At 45.6% G+C, this 13,768-nt stretch overlaps 1 protein-coding gene across 3 annotated transcripts in view; it reads right to left on the bottom strand.

Moving 5' to 3' along the window:
- LOC140715987 (serine/threonine-protein kinase WNK3-like) overlaps window positions 1–13,768 on the bottom strand; it is a 135,339-nt gene that overhangs the window by 64,283 nt on the left and 57,288 nt on the right. The window lies entirely within an intron of this gene.

The following is a 13,768-nucleotide window of genomic DNA, read 5'->3' as shown; positions in this document are numbered from 1 at the left end:
AAAGAACAGTGGTGTACAGAAAAGCAACTCTGACACACACGATGCACGTTCAACACACACAAAATGCTGGAGGAACTCGAGAGCTACAGCAGCAGAAGACCATAAACATGCACTCCGTTCACTGTATATCCTACTATGTTCTTTGCCAGTCTTCTACACTTCCTGCAACACCACCAATCTTTGTATTGTCTTCAACTTGCTAACGAACACACCCATGTTTCCATCCAGGCCAATGAGACTTGCTCATGTAAGTTGGCACGGATATGTAAGACCAAAGGGCCTGTTTCTGTGCTGTAAATTCTGTCTCTTGTGTCTTTGAGCTTAATTTGATGCCGTCAGGTAGGCAACAGTAACTGAAATAACTACACGTTACAACAGTGGTGTGCAGAAGAGCATCTCTGAACGCACAACATGTTGACCCTTGAAGTGGATGGCCACACCGGACTTCACCCCTGCACTTAATAAAGTGGCCACTGAGTGCATGTCTCGCTGAGATTCATGTCATTGCAGGCATTCACAGTAGAACAAAGGAGTAACATAGGATCATTAAAAAGCTACATATAAAGATTGTCAAACATTCAATGTCCAAAAAAGACAAACTGCTCAATACAAAAAATAGTATGAGTAATAAATAATATTGAGAACATGAGTTGCAGCATCAGTCCATAGGTTGTGAAATCAGTTCAGCGTTGTGGTGAGTGAAGTTATCACTCATAGTTATCACCTCGACAGTTATCAGGGATATTCAATATTCAGGAGGGATAGACAGGAAAGAAAAGGAGGTGGGGTAGCATTGCTGGTTAGAGAGGAGATTAACGCAATAGAAAGGAAGGACATTAGCCTGGAGGATGTGGAATCGATATGGGTAGAGCTGCATAACACTAAGGGGCAGAAAACGCTGGTGGGAGTTGTGTACAAGCCACCTAACGGTAGTAGTGAGATTGGAGATGGCATTAAACAGGAAATTAGAAATGCGTGAAATAAAGGAACAGTAGTTATAATGGGTGACTTCAAACTACATATAGATTGGGTGAACCAAATTGGTAAGGGTGCTGAGGAAGAGGATTTCTTGGAATGTATGCGGGACGGTTTTCTGAACTAACATGTCGAGGAACCAACTAGAGAGCAGGCCATTCTAGATTGGGTATTGAGCAATGAGGAAGGGTTAGTTAGCAATCTTGTCGTGCGAGGCCCCTTGGGTAAGAGTGACCATAATATGGTGGAATTCTTCATTAAGATGGAGAGTGACAGTTAATTCAGAAACAAAGGTTCTGAACTTAAAGAAGGGTAACTTTGAAGGTATGAGACTTGAATTAGCTAAGATAGACTGGCAAATGATACTTAAAGGGTTGACAGTGGATATGCAATGGCGAGCATTTAAAAATCACATGGATGAACTACAACAATTGTTCATCCCAGTTTGACAAAAGAATAAACCAGGGAAGGTAGTGCACCCGTGGCTGACAAGGGAAATTAGGGATAGGATCAAGTTCAAAGAAGAAACATAAATTAGCAAAAAAAAGTGGCACACCTGAGGACTGGGAGAAATTCAGAGACCAGCAGAGGAGGACAAAGGGCTTAATTAGGAAAGGGAAAAAAGATTATGAGAGAAAGCTGGCAGGGAACATAAAAACTGACTGTAAAAGCTTTTATAGATACGTGAAAAGAAGAAGATTGGTCAAGACAAATGTAGGTCCTTTACAGTCAGAAACAGGTGAATTGATCATAGGGAACAAAGACATGGCAGACCAGTTGAATAACTACTATGGTTCTGTCTTCAATAAGGAGGACATAAATAATCTTCTGGAAATAGTAAGGAACTGAGGGTCTAGTGAGATGGAGGAACTGAGGGAAATACATGTTAGTAGGGAAGTGGTGTTAGGTAAATTGAAGGGATTAAAGGCAGATAAATCCCCAGTGCCAGATGATCTGCATCCCAGAGTGCTTAAGGAAGTAGCCCAAGAAATAGTGGATGCATTAGTGATAATTTTTCAAAACTCCTTAAATTCTGGATTAGTTCTTGAGGATTGGAGGGTGGCTAATGTAACCCCACTTTTTAAAAAAGGGAGAGAGAAACCGGGGAATTATAGACCGGTTAGCCTGACATCGGTGGTGGGGAAAATGCTAGAGTCGGTTATCAAAGATGTGAGAACAGCACATTTGGAAAGAGGTGAAATCATCAGACAAAGTCAGCATGGATTTGTGAAAGGAAAAACATGTCTGACGAATCTTATAGAATTTTTTTAAGATGTAACTAGTAGATTGGATAGGGGAGAACCAGTGGATGTGGTATATTTGGATTTTCAAAAGGCTTTTGACAAGGTCCCACACAGGAGATTAGTGTGCAAACTTAAAGCTCACGGTATTGGGGGTATGGTATTGATGTGGATAGAGAATTGGTTGGCAGACAGGAAGCAAAGAGTGGGAGTAAACGGGACCTTTTCAGAATGGCAGGCAGTGACTAGTGGGGTACCGCAAGGCTCAGTGCTGGGACCCCAGTTGTTTACAATATATATTAATGATTTAGACGAGGGAATTAAATGCAGCATCTCCAAGTTTGCGGATGACACGAAGCTGGGCGGCGGTGTTAGCTGTGAGGAGGATGCTAAGAGGATGCAGGGTGACTTGGATAGGTTAGGTGAGTGGGCAAATTCATGGCAGATGCAATTTAATGTGGATAAATGTGAGGTTATCCACTTTGGTTGCAAGAACAGGAAAACACGATTATTATCTGAATGGTGGCCGATTAGGAAAAGGGGAGATGCAACAAGACCTGGGTGTCATTGTACACCAGTCATTGAAGGTGAGCATGCAGGTACAGCAGGCGGTGAAAAAGGCAAATGGTATGTTGGCATTCATAGCAAAAGGATTTGAGTACAGGAGCAGGGAGATTCTATTGCAGTTGTACAAGGCCTTGGTGAGACCACACCTAGAATAATGTGTGCAGTTTTGGTCCCCTAATTTGAGGAAAGACATTCTTGCCATAGAGGGAGTACAGAGAAGGTTCACCAGATTGATTCCTGGGATGGCAGGACTTTCATATGAAGAAAGACTGGATCAACTAGGCTTATACTCACTGGAATTTAGAAGATTGAGGGGGGATCTTATTGAAACGTATAAAATTCTAAAGGGATTGGACAGGCTAGATGCAGGAAGATTGTTTCCGATGTTGGGGAAGTCCAGAACGAGGGGGGTCACAGTTTAAGGATAAAGGGGAAGCCTTTTAGGACCGAGATGAGGAAAAACTTCTTCACACAGAGAGTGGTGAATCTGTGGAATTCTCTGCCACAGGAAACAGTTGAGGCCGGTTCATTGGCTATATTTAAGAGGAAGTCAGATATGGCCCTTGTGGCTAAAGGGATCAGGGGGTATGGAGAGAAAGCAGGTACAGGGTTCTGAGTTGGATGATCAGCCATGATCATACTGAATGGTGGTGCAGGCTCAAAGGGCCGAATGGCCTACTCCTGCACCTATTTTCTATGTTTCTATCCACGCTGGTTCAGGAGTCTGATGATTGAAGGGTAATAACTGTTCCTGACCTGGTGGTGTGGGACCTCAGGTTCCTGTACCTCCTTCCTGATGGCAGCAGTGAGAAGAGAGCACGGCCTGGGTGGTGGGGATTCTTGATGATGGATGCTGCTTTCCTATGACAGTGCCCTTTATTAATGCGGTCAATGGTGGGGAAGGCTTTTCCTGTGACAGAATGGCTTGTTTCCACTATTTTTTGTAAGGCATTTATGTTCTTGGGCAGTGGTGTTTCAATACCAGGTCATGATGCACCTAGCCAGGATACTCTACATTGTGCCTCTATACAAGTTTGTCAAAGTTTGAGATGACATACTGAATCTATGCTATCTTCTAAAAGTAGAGAGAGCCTTCCTTCACTTCCTCTCTCCCCTCCTCCCATGTAAATCTCCTTGCAATATCCTGTGTGGGATGTAGAATCAGCAGCCATCCTAACTCCGCTATTTCTCAACACTGCTTCTTGCACAGCCCCAAGACAGATGACCGCACCCATTCACTTTCCAGAGGCAAATCGAGGAACGTGAACCAGAAATAGGAACTGGCATGGAAGAGGAGCTGAGGGCTGCAGCAGATTAGTCATGATCATGTTGAATGAGTGATTTGTCCCTTCTCGCATTTTCTTCTGTTGAGAACCAGCAACCGTGGCTAAGATCCTTCCTTGCCTTGCAAGGCCCGACAACCAAAGGCACCCAATTCCATATGATAACTCTAACCATAACATAGGTGGCTACCCCTTTCAGGTTCCAAGGTTGCAAAGCCGAGGAGTGGTAGTGGGGACAAGCTCCCACTACCTAAAAGTGCTGCTCATGGCATGCGCCTCAAATAGCCTCTGACAACCAAGTCCAACTCCTGGCTTTCTCGTGTGGCTTACCCTCTAAGCCCGGTGGAACTGTTTCTACTGACAGAAGGGGCGAAGGTGGGTCCTGGCGCCTTAACACCAGAGCTTTGAGTAGATGGAGCTCGTCAGCCTGGGAAGGCAGTCTAAGAGAGGGAGAACTGATTTCAAACCTCCGCAGTCTTGCGGCCATACCCACTTTTGGGAAAGGCTTTGGGAGTAAACCCTGAGGACAAATCTGGAGCTGGAATCCCTAAGACAGTCCAACATTGCCTTCAACCTCACTATGGCAACTCCTGCGATGCCAAGCTGTATCAGCCCTTGCCCTTCCCTTGGACAACATCAGTGGCGTGGAGAGGGGAAGACTTGCTGATTGGGCAACTGCCAGTCTTCCATACAACCTTGCCCAGGCCTGCGCCCTGGAGAGGACTGAAGCAAGACTTTCCAGGCGCAGATCCATGGTCTCGCGAGACTAATGGATACCATCATCATCAATCATCCCTTTCAATTTGACTTCCCATTTCCCATTCTGTCCATGGCTTCCTCTACTGCCATGGAGAGGCTACACTCCGGTTGGTCTTCCAACCCAATAGCATGAACATCGATTTCTCTAACTTCCAGTAATTTCTATTCCCCATTCTGGATCCTTTTCAATGCATCTATTGTGTTGCCCCCCCCACCCCCATCACTATCCATGACAGCCTGTTTCAAGCAACCATCATTGTTTCTTACTAAATTCTTGCCCTGCCATCTCCTTTAAACTGGGAGCATGAACATTGATTTCTCTAACTTTTAGTCATTTCTTCCGCCCTCCACTCCTTTTCCATTCCTCAATCTGGTTTCCCTCTTACCCCTTCTCCATACTAGCTCATCACCTCCCTTTGGTGCCCCTCCTCCTCACCTTTCTCCCATGATCCACTCCCCACTCATATCAGATTCCTTCTTTTCAGCCCTTTATCTCTTCCACCTACCACCTCCCAGCTTCTCATTCATCCTCTCCGCCTCCCACCCAGCTTCCCCACCCCTCACCTCCCAGCTTCTCACTTCATCTTCTCCTCCCCCCACCCAGTTTCCCCACCCCTCACCTCCCAGCTTCTCACTTCATCCTCTCCTCCCCCACCCAGCTTCCCCACCCCTCACCTCCCAGCTTCTCACTTCATCCTCTCCTCCCCCCACCCAGCTTCCCCACCCCTCACCTCCCAGCTTCTCACTTCATCCTCTCCTCCCCCCACCCAGCTTCCCCACCCCTCACCTCCCAGCTTCTCACTTCATCCTCTCCTCCCCCCACCCAGCTTCCCCACCCCTCACCTCCCAGCTTCTCACTTCATCCTCTCCTCCCCCCACCCAGCTTCCCCACCCCTCACCTCCCAGCTTCTCACTTCATCCTCTCCTCCCCCCACCCAGCTTCCCCACCCCTCACCTCCCAGCTTCTCACTTCATCCTCTCCTCCCCCCACCCAGCTTCCCCACCCCTCACCTCCCAGCTTCTCACTTCATCCTCTCCTCCCCCCACCCAGCTTCCCCACCCCTCACCTCCCAGCTTCTCACTTCATCCTCTCCTCCCCCCACCCAGCTTCCCCACCCCTCACCTCCCAGCTTCTCACTTCATCCTCTCCGCCTCCCACCTAGCTTCCCCACCCCTCACCTCCCAGCTTCTCACTTCATACACTCCTCCCCCCACCCAGTTTCCCCACCCCTCACCTCCCAGCTTCTCACTTGCATTATACGATAGCCGCAAAACTAATTTCATGTCATATCTCATCAATAGTAACCCTGATTCTGACCTTTCAACTTACTCAATAATCAATCCAATCCTTCCCTCCTACATAGTCCATAACATCCACATGCCTAACTGAGTCTTTTAAAGAGCCCTAATGTATCTACTTCTACCACAGCACCCTGGCAGCACGTTCCACACACCCACCACTCTCTGTGTAAGGAACTTAGCTCTGACATCTCCCTCATACTTTCCTCCAATCACCTTAAAAGGAAGTCCTCTGGTATTTTGGGTGGTGGGCTGGAGATACGCCTGCAGGTCACCCTTGGGCAAGGTGTAGCACCTGCTTAGCCCCCTGGTCAGGATCAAGGGTAGCCATGGGAGCAGGTCATATGAGCAGCCAGTGCAGATCACAGACAGAAAATCTCTGAAGAGTATTGACAATGGCTGAGAGGGTCACCTGTGTTGTAAAGACACTGCCCAGAAGAAGGAAATGACAAACCACATCTGCAGAAAAATTTTCCAAGAACAATCATGGTCATAGACCATGACCACCCATGTCATAGGATGGGTGCAGAATGCTGATAATGATCATCATCCAGTACTCACCATTGCTGTGCTGGGAAAGAGGTGCTGGCTGTCCACTCTATCAATGCCTCTCTTAACTTTTCTTCATAAAACATGCGCTCTAAATCAGGCAGCATGCTGGTAAACCTCCTCTGCACCCTTTCTAAAGTTTCCACAGCCTTCCTATAACGAGGTGATCAGAAGTGAGCACAATACTCCTAACTATGGTCTAACCAGAGTTTTATAGAGCTGCAACATTACCTTGTGGCTCGTAAACTCAACCCCCCGATTAGAAGGCCAAGACCCCATGAGACCTCTGAACCACCCTGTCAACTTGTGCGGCAACACTGAGGGATCTATGAACGTGGGCCCAAAGATACTGAGGCAGAGTGCAGTTACAAAGCACAGCGAAGAGAATTGAAGGAATGAGGCAGGGAAAGGAAAGGAGCAGATATGCCTTTTCAAAATTCTTTATTTAACTTGCACTCAGTGGCCACTTTATTTGGTACTTCTTGTATCTAATAAAGTGGGCACTCAGTGTGTTTGTGGTCTTCAGCTGCTGTAGCCCATCCACTTCAAAAACATGTTGTTTTTGAAGGTCAATACTCCCCAATGCCATTAGGCTTTACAATTCAACTGCCAGGACTTAAGAACTTTTTAAAGCTATTATTAATGCTTTTTGAGCTAGTGATTTAGATGCATATCATATTATTACTGAGTTAAGTATTGTATTGTATGTAATGAGTTTTTGCTACAACAAGTGTATGGGACATTGGAAAAAAATGCTGAATTTCCCCATGGGGATGAATAAAGTATCTATCTATCTATCTATCTATCTATCTATCATTCAGAGATACTCTCCTGTACACCATTGTTGTAATGTGTGGTTATTTGAGTTACTGATCCCAGCATAATCCTTGCTGGTTTAATTTGATGCCAATGATGCATTTCCTTGTATGTTTCAACATACATGTGACAAATAAAGCTAATCTTAAAACCTGGAAAGGGCACATGTTAAAGATGTACAAGACGTTAATATTTGGAGTACTGCTAAAGGAAGGATTAAACTGGAATGGGACGTTACCAGGACCGGAAGGTCTGAGTTACAAGGAGAGGCTGGGACCCTGGGAAAGATGGTGCTGGCGAGACACAGTGTCATTTTGCAGGGAGCAAACTAACCAACTAACTATTCTATTAATTATAATTTTTCTGGATTACGATTACTACAATCTGCAGCCTGTAATTTCCCTTTGTGAGGTATGCCTTTGAACCATCTGTATGACCTGGAGTTTTTGCGAAATCCAGAAGGATTAGCAAGCTGAACCCTAGAGAATGTAGGTACAGCTGCAGCGACCATTGCTGGAGCTGACTTGGGGCCGGACTGAAACTTCGAGCTGGATCAAAGAGGTGGGGCCTAGGCTCACGAGGAGAAAACAAACTGAAGTTTAGTCGATTGAAGTCTCAAGGCCAATGATGAAGGGTGAACTGGTGTTCAGCTCACTACTCGGAGAGACTTTACTCGCCTCAGGACTGAACTGGCTCCGTGGCTGTGAACTCACTTTTAGGGTTCCATGGTTCATGTTCTGCATGTTATTTGTTAACTTTTTAAAAAATTGTTTGCACAATTTGTTTTTTTCCCCGTACATTTGACAGTCCTTATTGTATGGGCTTTAAGTGGGTTCTTTGTTTTGTGGCTGCCCGCAAGAAGACAAATCTCAAGGATGCACATGGTATAAATCAACATCATTATGTGCTGTGTCGAATGATGTGGGCGACCATGATCTTTCCATGACCATGAATGTTTCTGACAAATTTTTCAACAGAAGTGGTCTGCCATTGCCTTCTTCTGGACAGTGTCTTTATAAGACAGGTGACCCCAGCCATCATCAATACTCATCAGAGATCACGAATACACTCTTCTCAGGGACTGTCTGCCTGGTGTCAGTGGTCACATAACCAGGACTTGTGATATGCACCAGGTGCTCAGACAGCCATCCACCACCTCCTCCCATGACCTCACATAACCCTGATTGAGAGTGTGGAGGTGGGGTGGGGGGGCTTAAGCAGGAACTACACCTTGTCCAAGAGAGACCTGCAGGTTAGCAGAGGGAACTCTTTTAATAGACATATCTCCACCCTGCCACCCATGCATACTTTGACAATAAATGTACTGCACTTTGAACTTTTTTTTTCCTCCCTGAAGTGTAGAAGACTGCAAGGAGACTTCAAAGATTTATAAACTCATAAGGTGCCTAGATTAGGTGAATGATCACAACCTTTCCCCTCTCAAACTGGAGAGCACTGGCTGAAAATGAGAGGGGAATAATTTAAAAGGGGGACCCCGAGGCAAACTTTTCCCAGGGACGCAGCCCAAAGAAGTTGACACATTAGTCCTTTCTATAAGTGCTGCCTAATCTGAGTACCTCCAGCATTTTGTGTGCACTGCTCTGGATTTCCAGCATCTACAGAATTTCATGCTTTTATCCTTCCCCCACGCAGTGGGTGGTGGGTATATGGAACAGGCTGCCAGAGGAAGTGGGTGAGGCAAGTATAATTACAACAGATACATGGATAGGAGAGGTTCGGATGGACAAGGGCCAAATGCTGGCAAAAGGGACTAGCTTGGTTAGGCAACTTGGTTGACATAGACTAGATGGGAGATGACACAGACTGTTTCCTTGCTGTAAAGCTCGATGACTTACTTATTGAGATGCAGCCTGGAATAGACCCTTCTGGCCAATCGAGACTAACCCAATCACAGGACAATTTACAATCACTAATTATCCTACAACCCGTGGGATGAAACTGGAGCACCCAGAGGGAACCCAAGCAGGACAAACTCCCCACAGAGGGTGGCGGATACTGAACCCGCGTCACTGGTACTATAAGGCGCTGCACTAACCATTATGCTGCTGTGTCGCCGCACAATCCCAGCTGGGTTCCAATTATGGTCAGCAGGTTTCGAGCAGGCTACGTTGGTGCTGGAAGCATGTGCCCCTAGCCCATCTCACACTGTTTGTTCATTGATGCAAAGCAATGAATATGTTTCAATATTTTGATGCTCCTGTGACAAAGAGGGGGGAAACAGGCCCTTCAGCCCAACTGGTTCATTCCAACCAAGCTAATCCCATTTGCCTGCATTTGGTCCACAGCATAAAAAAAACTTTACCCCTGATCTAAACCCTTCCTGTCTATGTTCTTGTCTTTGAAATGTTGTTAATTCACTTGGCTCAACTTCCTCTGCCATATATTGATCACTCTCTGCATGAGACTGTCCAAGTTGGAGCTGTCTTTCATTGATTCTATTGTGGTTATTATCCTAGCATGGATTTATTGAGTATGCCCACATGAAAATGAATCTCAGGGTTGTATTTAGTGATACATATGTACTGTGATAGTAAATTTACTTTGAACATTTGAGTGTTGATGTGTGTTGCTTGAGAGAAGGACAAGGCTGGGAGCTTAAAGTTCTAAGGCAGGGGTTCCCAAACTTTATGCCATGGACTAATACCATTACGCAGGACTCCATGGGCCTCAGTTGGGAACCCTTGCTCTAAGGAATAAAGTCCTAATCTATGCAACCTCTCCTTGTAATTTAGCCCCTCCTCGCCCCGGGTAACATCCTAGTAAATCTGTTCTGCATTCTTTCAAAGTTCTGTTCTAAGTGAATTTATTATTAAAGTATGTATATACTACCATTCTTCTTGCAGGCACTCACAGTAGAACAAAGAAATATAATAGAATCAATGAAAAGCTACACACATAGACTAACAAATAACAAAGTGCAAAAGACGACAAATACAAAGAAGAAATAAGTGAATAAATAATAGAGAACAAGAGTTGTCAAGTCCTTGAAAGTGAGTCCATGGATTGTGGAATGAATTTGGAGTTGAGGTGAGTGAAGTTATCCACACTGGTTCAGCAGCCTGGTGGTTAAAGGGTCGAAAACTGTTCCTGAACATGGTGGTGTGGAATCTTAGGTTCCTGTATCTCCTGCTGATGGATGCAGCAAGAAGAGAGCATGACCTGGATGGAGTCTTTGATGATGGATGCTGCTTTCTTGCGGCTGTGCTCCGTGTAGATGAGTTCAATGGTGGGGAGGGCTTTGCCTGTGATAGACTGAGTTCTATTCACCTTTTTTAGAAAGCTTTTTCAATCCCATCAAATTCTGATTACTGCTCTGCCCCCTCACCTTCAAATGATACACTATCGCAGGGAAAAACTATGCACATTGCCCCTCTACTAGATCTCCCTATCCTCCTATGCTTCAATGAATGAAATCCCAACCTGCTCAAACAAGATGCCAGAACAAAAAGGTGGTGGCGGGGGGTGGGGGGATTAGCTGGAAGGCGATAGGTGAAGCCAGGTGGGTGGGAAAAGAAAAGGGCTGGAGAGGAAGGAATCTGATAGGAGAGGAGTGGACCATGGGGGAAAAGGGAAGGAGGAGGGGATCCAGGGGGAAGTGATAGGCAGGTAAAAAGAGATAAAAGGACAGAATGGGAAATAGAAAGGAGGAGGGGGGAATTTTTTTTTTAAATTGAAAGGAGGAATTGATATTCATGCCAAGAGGCTGGAGGCTACCCAGAGGAACACAAGGTTCTGCTCCTCCACCCTGAGGGAGGCCTCATCATGCCACAAGATGAGGCCATGGACCAACATGCCGGTATTATTCAGACATAGCTGGAATAAGATCAAATAAGCACAATACACTGATACTGTCCTATGGGAATGTGCCAAAAACGTACCCAGAGCGCGACACACTTACAAAGCAATAGTGCTGGTATGGGACACGATCAAATGAAACAGTTTACTTAACTACTGAATGTAACACTAATCAACTGTAATCATACACTGATAACCAAAACACACACTATTAATGGTGCAGATAAAACAGCTATAAAGCTAACACATCGTAAGCTCAAACACTGTAACAACGCTCCCAGGTTATAGATCAGGACAACGTGCCGAGGTTGATAGTGAATTGCACTATCACCAGACTGGGAGCGGCTCAGAATTCAATTCATACTAGATACCACTAAAGTGTCTGCAATGTTTATCGAAAAAGTGCAATTTCAATTTTATGATTTCACAGTTCAATTAAACTAACATAAAATCCTAGATCTGATACAGTACTAGTGGCTACAAATACCACTATATTGAATTGAATTGACTTTATTACTTACATCTTTCATATACATGGAGTAAAATTCTTTATGTTACGTCTCTATTCAAATGTTGAATGTGCAATTATAGTAATTTATAATAACTAGTATGTACATCAGGATAGTCAATATAACATAGAAAGACAGTTACATCAGCATGAATTAAGCAGTCTGATGGCCTGGTGGAAGAAGTTGTCCCAGAGCCTGTTGGTCCCGGCTTTTATGCTGCAGTACCATTTCACGGACGGTATTAGCTGGAACATTTTGTGGTTGTGGTGACCCAGGCCCATAAAGATCCTTTGGGCTGTTTTTACACACCTGTCTTTGTAAATGTCCTGAATAGTGGGAGGTTCACATCCACAGATGCGCTGGGCTGTCGGCACCACTCTCTGCAAAGTCCTGCAATTGAGGGAAGCACAGTTCCCATACCAGGCAGTTATGCAGCCAGTCAGGATGCTCTCAACTGTACCCCTGTAGAAAGTCCTTATGTTTTGGGGGCCCATACTAAACTTCCTCAACTGAGGTGAAAGAGACCCTGCTGTGCCTTTTTCACCACATAGCTGGGATGTACAGACCACGAGATCCTCGGTGATGTGGATGCCGAGGAACTTAAAGCTATTCACCCTCTCAACCCCAGATCCATTGATGTCAATAAGGGTCAGTCTGTCTCCATTCCTCCTGTAGTCCACAACCAGCTCCTTTGTTTTTGCGACATTCAGGGAGAGGTTGTTTTCTTGACACCACTGTGTCAGAGAGATGACTTCTTCCCTGTAGGCCACCTCGTTATTGTTTGAGATAAGGCCATTCAGTGTGGTGCTGTCAGCAAATTTGATTGGAGCTGTGGGTGGCGACACATTCATGGGTATACAGAGAATAAAGGAGGGGACTTAGTACAGAGCCCTGAGGGGCACCTGTGTTGAGAGTCAGAGGGGTGGAGGTGAGGGAGCCCACTCTTACCACCTGCCGACGATCTGACAGGAAGTCCAGGATCCAGTTACACAAGGTAGGGTGAAGGCCGAGGTCTCTGAGCTTCTTGTTGAGCCTGGAGGGAACTATGGTGTTGAATATTGAACTGTAGTCCAAGGACAGCATTCTCACATAAGCATCCTTCTCCAGATGTGCAAGGACGGTGTGTAAAGCTATATGGTGTACAACACTGGAGTACAGTACCGGGTAGATAACGGCGGGGACACATCCATCACTGTATACCACCAGGGTACGGTACTAGCGGGGACGGGACATCACTATATTACACCAGGGTATAGTTCCAGCGGGGACCAGGTCTGTTGCTGTAAAACACTGAGGCAATAATACTGTTGGAGAAGGGTATAATACAGGTCTGCGTCTGTCTAGTACTGCCATTGAATATTTGTGCAAACAAATTTACTATCCTGCAACACTGGGGTTCATTGTTGGCGAGGGGCCTGTCATTTTGTAACAAAACTAGCAAGTTCAAGTTGTCAGAATCAGGTTTATTATCAATGGCATGTGTTGTGAAATTTGTTAACTGCGTATTCTGACACAGTCTTTGTTCTTGATGGTAACACACACAAAATGCTGGAGAAACTCAGCAGGCCAGGCAGCATCTATGGAATTAAGTACAGTCGATGCTTCGGTCCAAGACCCGAGAAAAAGATGAGGAGTCAGAGTAAGAAAGTGGGCAGAGGGGAGGAAGAACCACAAGGTGATGGGTGAAACTGGGAGGGGCGGAGAGGCGAGGTAAAGAGCTGAGAAGTTGATTGGTGAAAGAGATATCTCTCTCTTTTTTCTTCCATGGCATTCTGTCCTCTCCTATCAGATTTCCCCTTCTCCAACCCTGTATCTCTTTCACCAATCAACTTCCCAACCCTTTACTTCTCCCCCCTTCCTGGTTTCACCCATCACCTTGTGGTTCTTTCACCCGTTCCCCCCTATTTTCTTACTCTTGACTTCTCATCTTTTTTTCCCAGTCCTGATGAAGGCT

The sequence above is a fragment of the Hemitrygon akajei genome, chromosome 24 (genome assembly GCF_048418815.1).
Source record: "Hemitrygon akajei chromosome 24, sHemAka1.3, whole genome shotgun sequence".
Lineage (NCBI taxonomy): Eukaryota > Metazoa > Chordata > Chondrichthyes > Myliobatiformes > Dasyatidae > Hemitrygon > Hemitrygon akajei.
The sequence above is the reverse complement of the archived record's forward strand: the minus strand, read 5'-3'. Positions and strand labels throughout refer to the sequence as shown.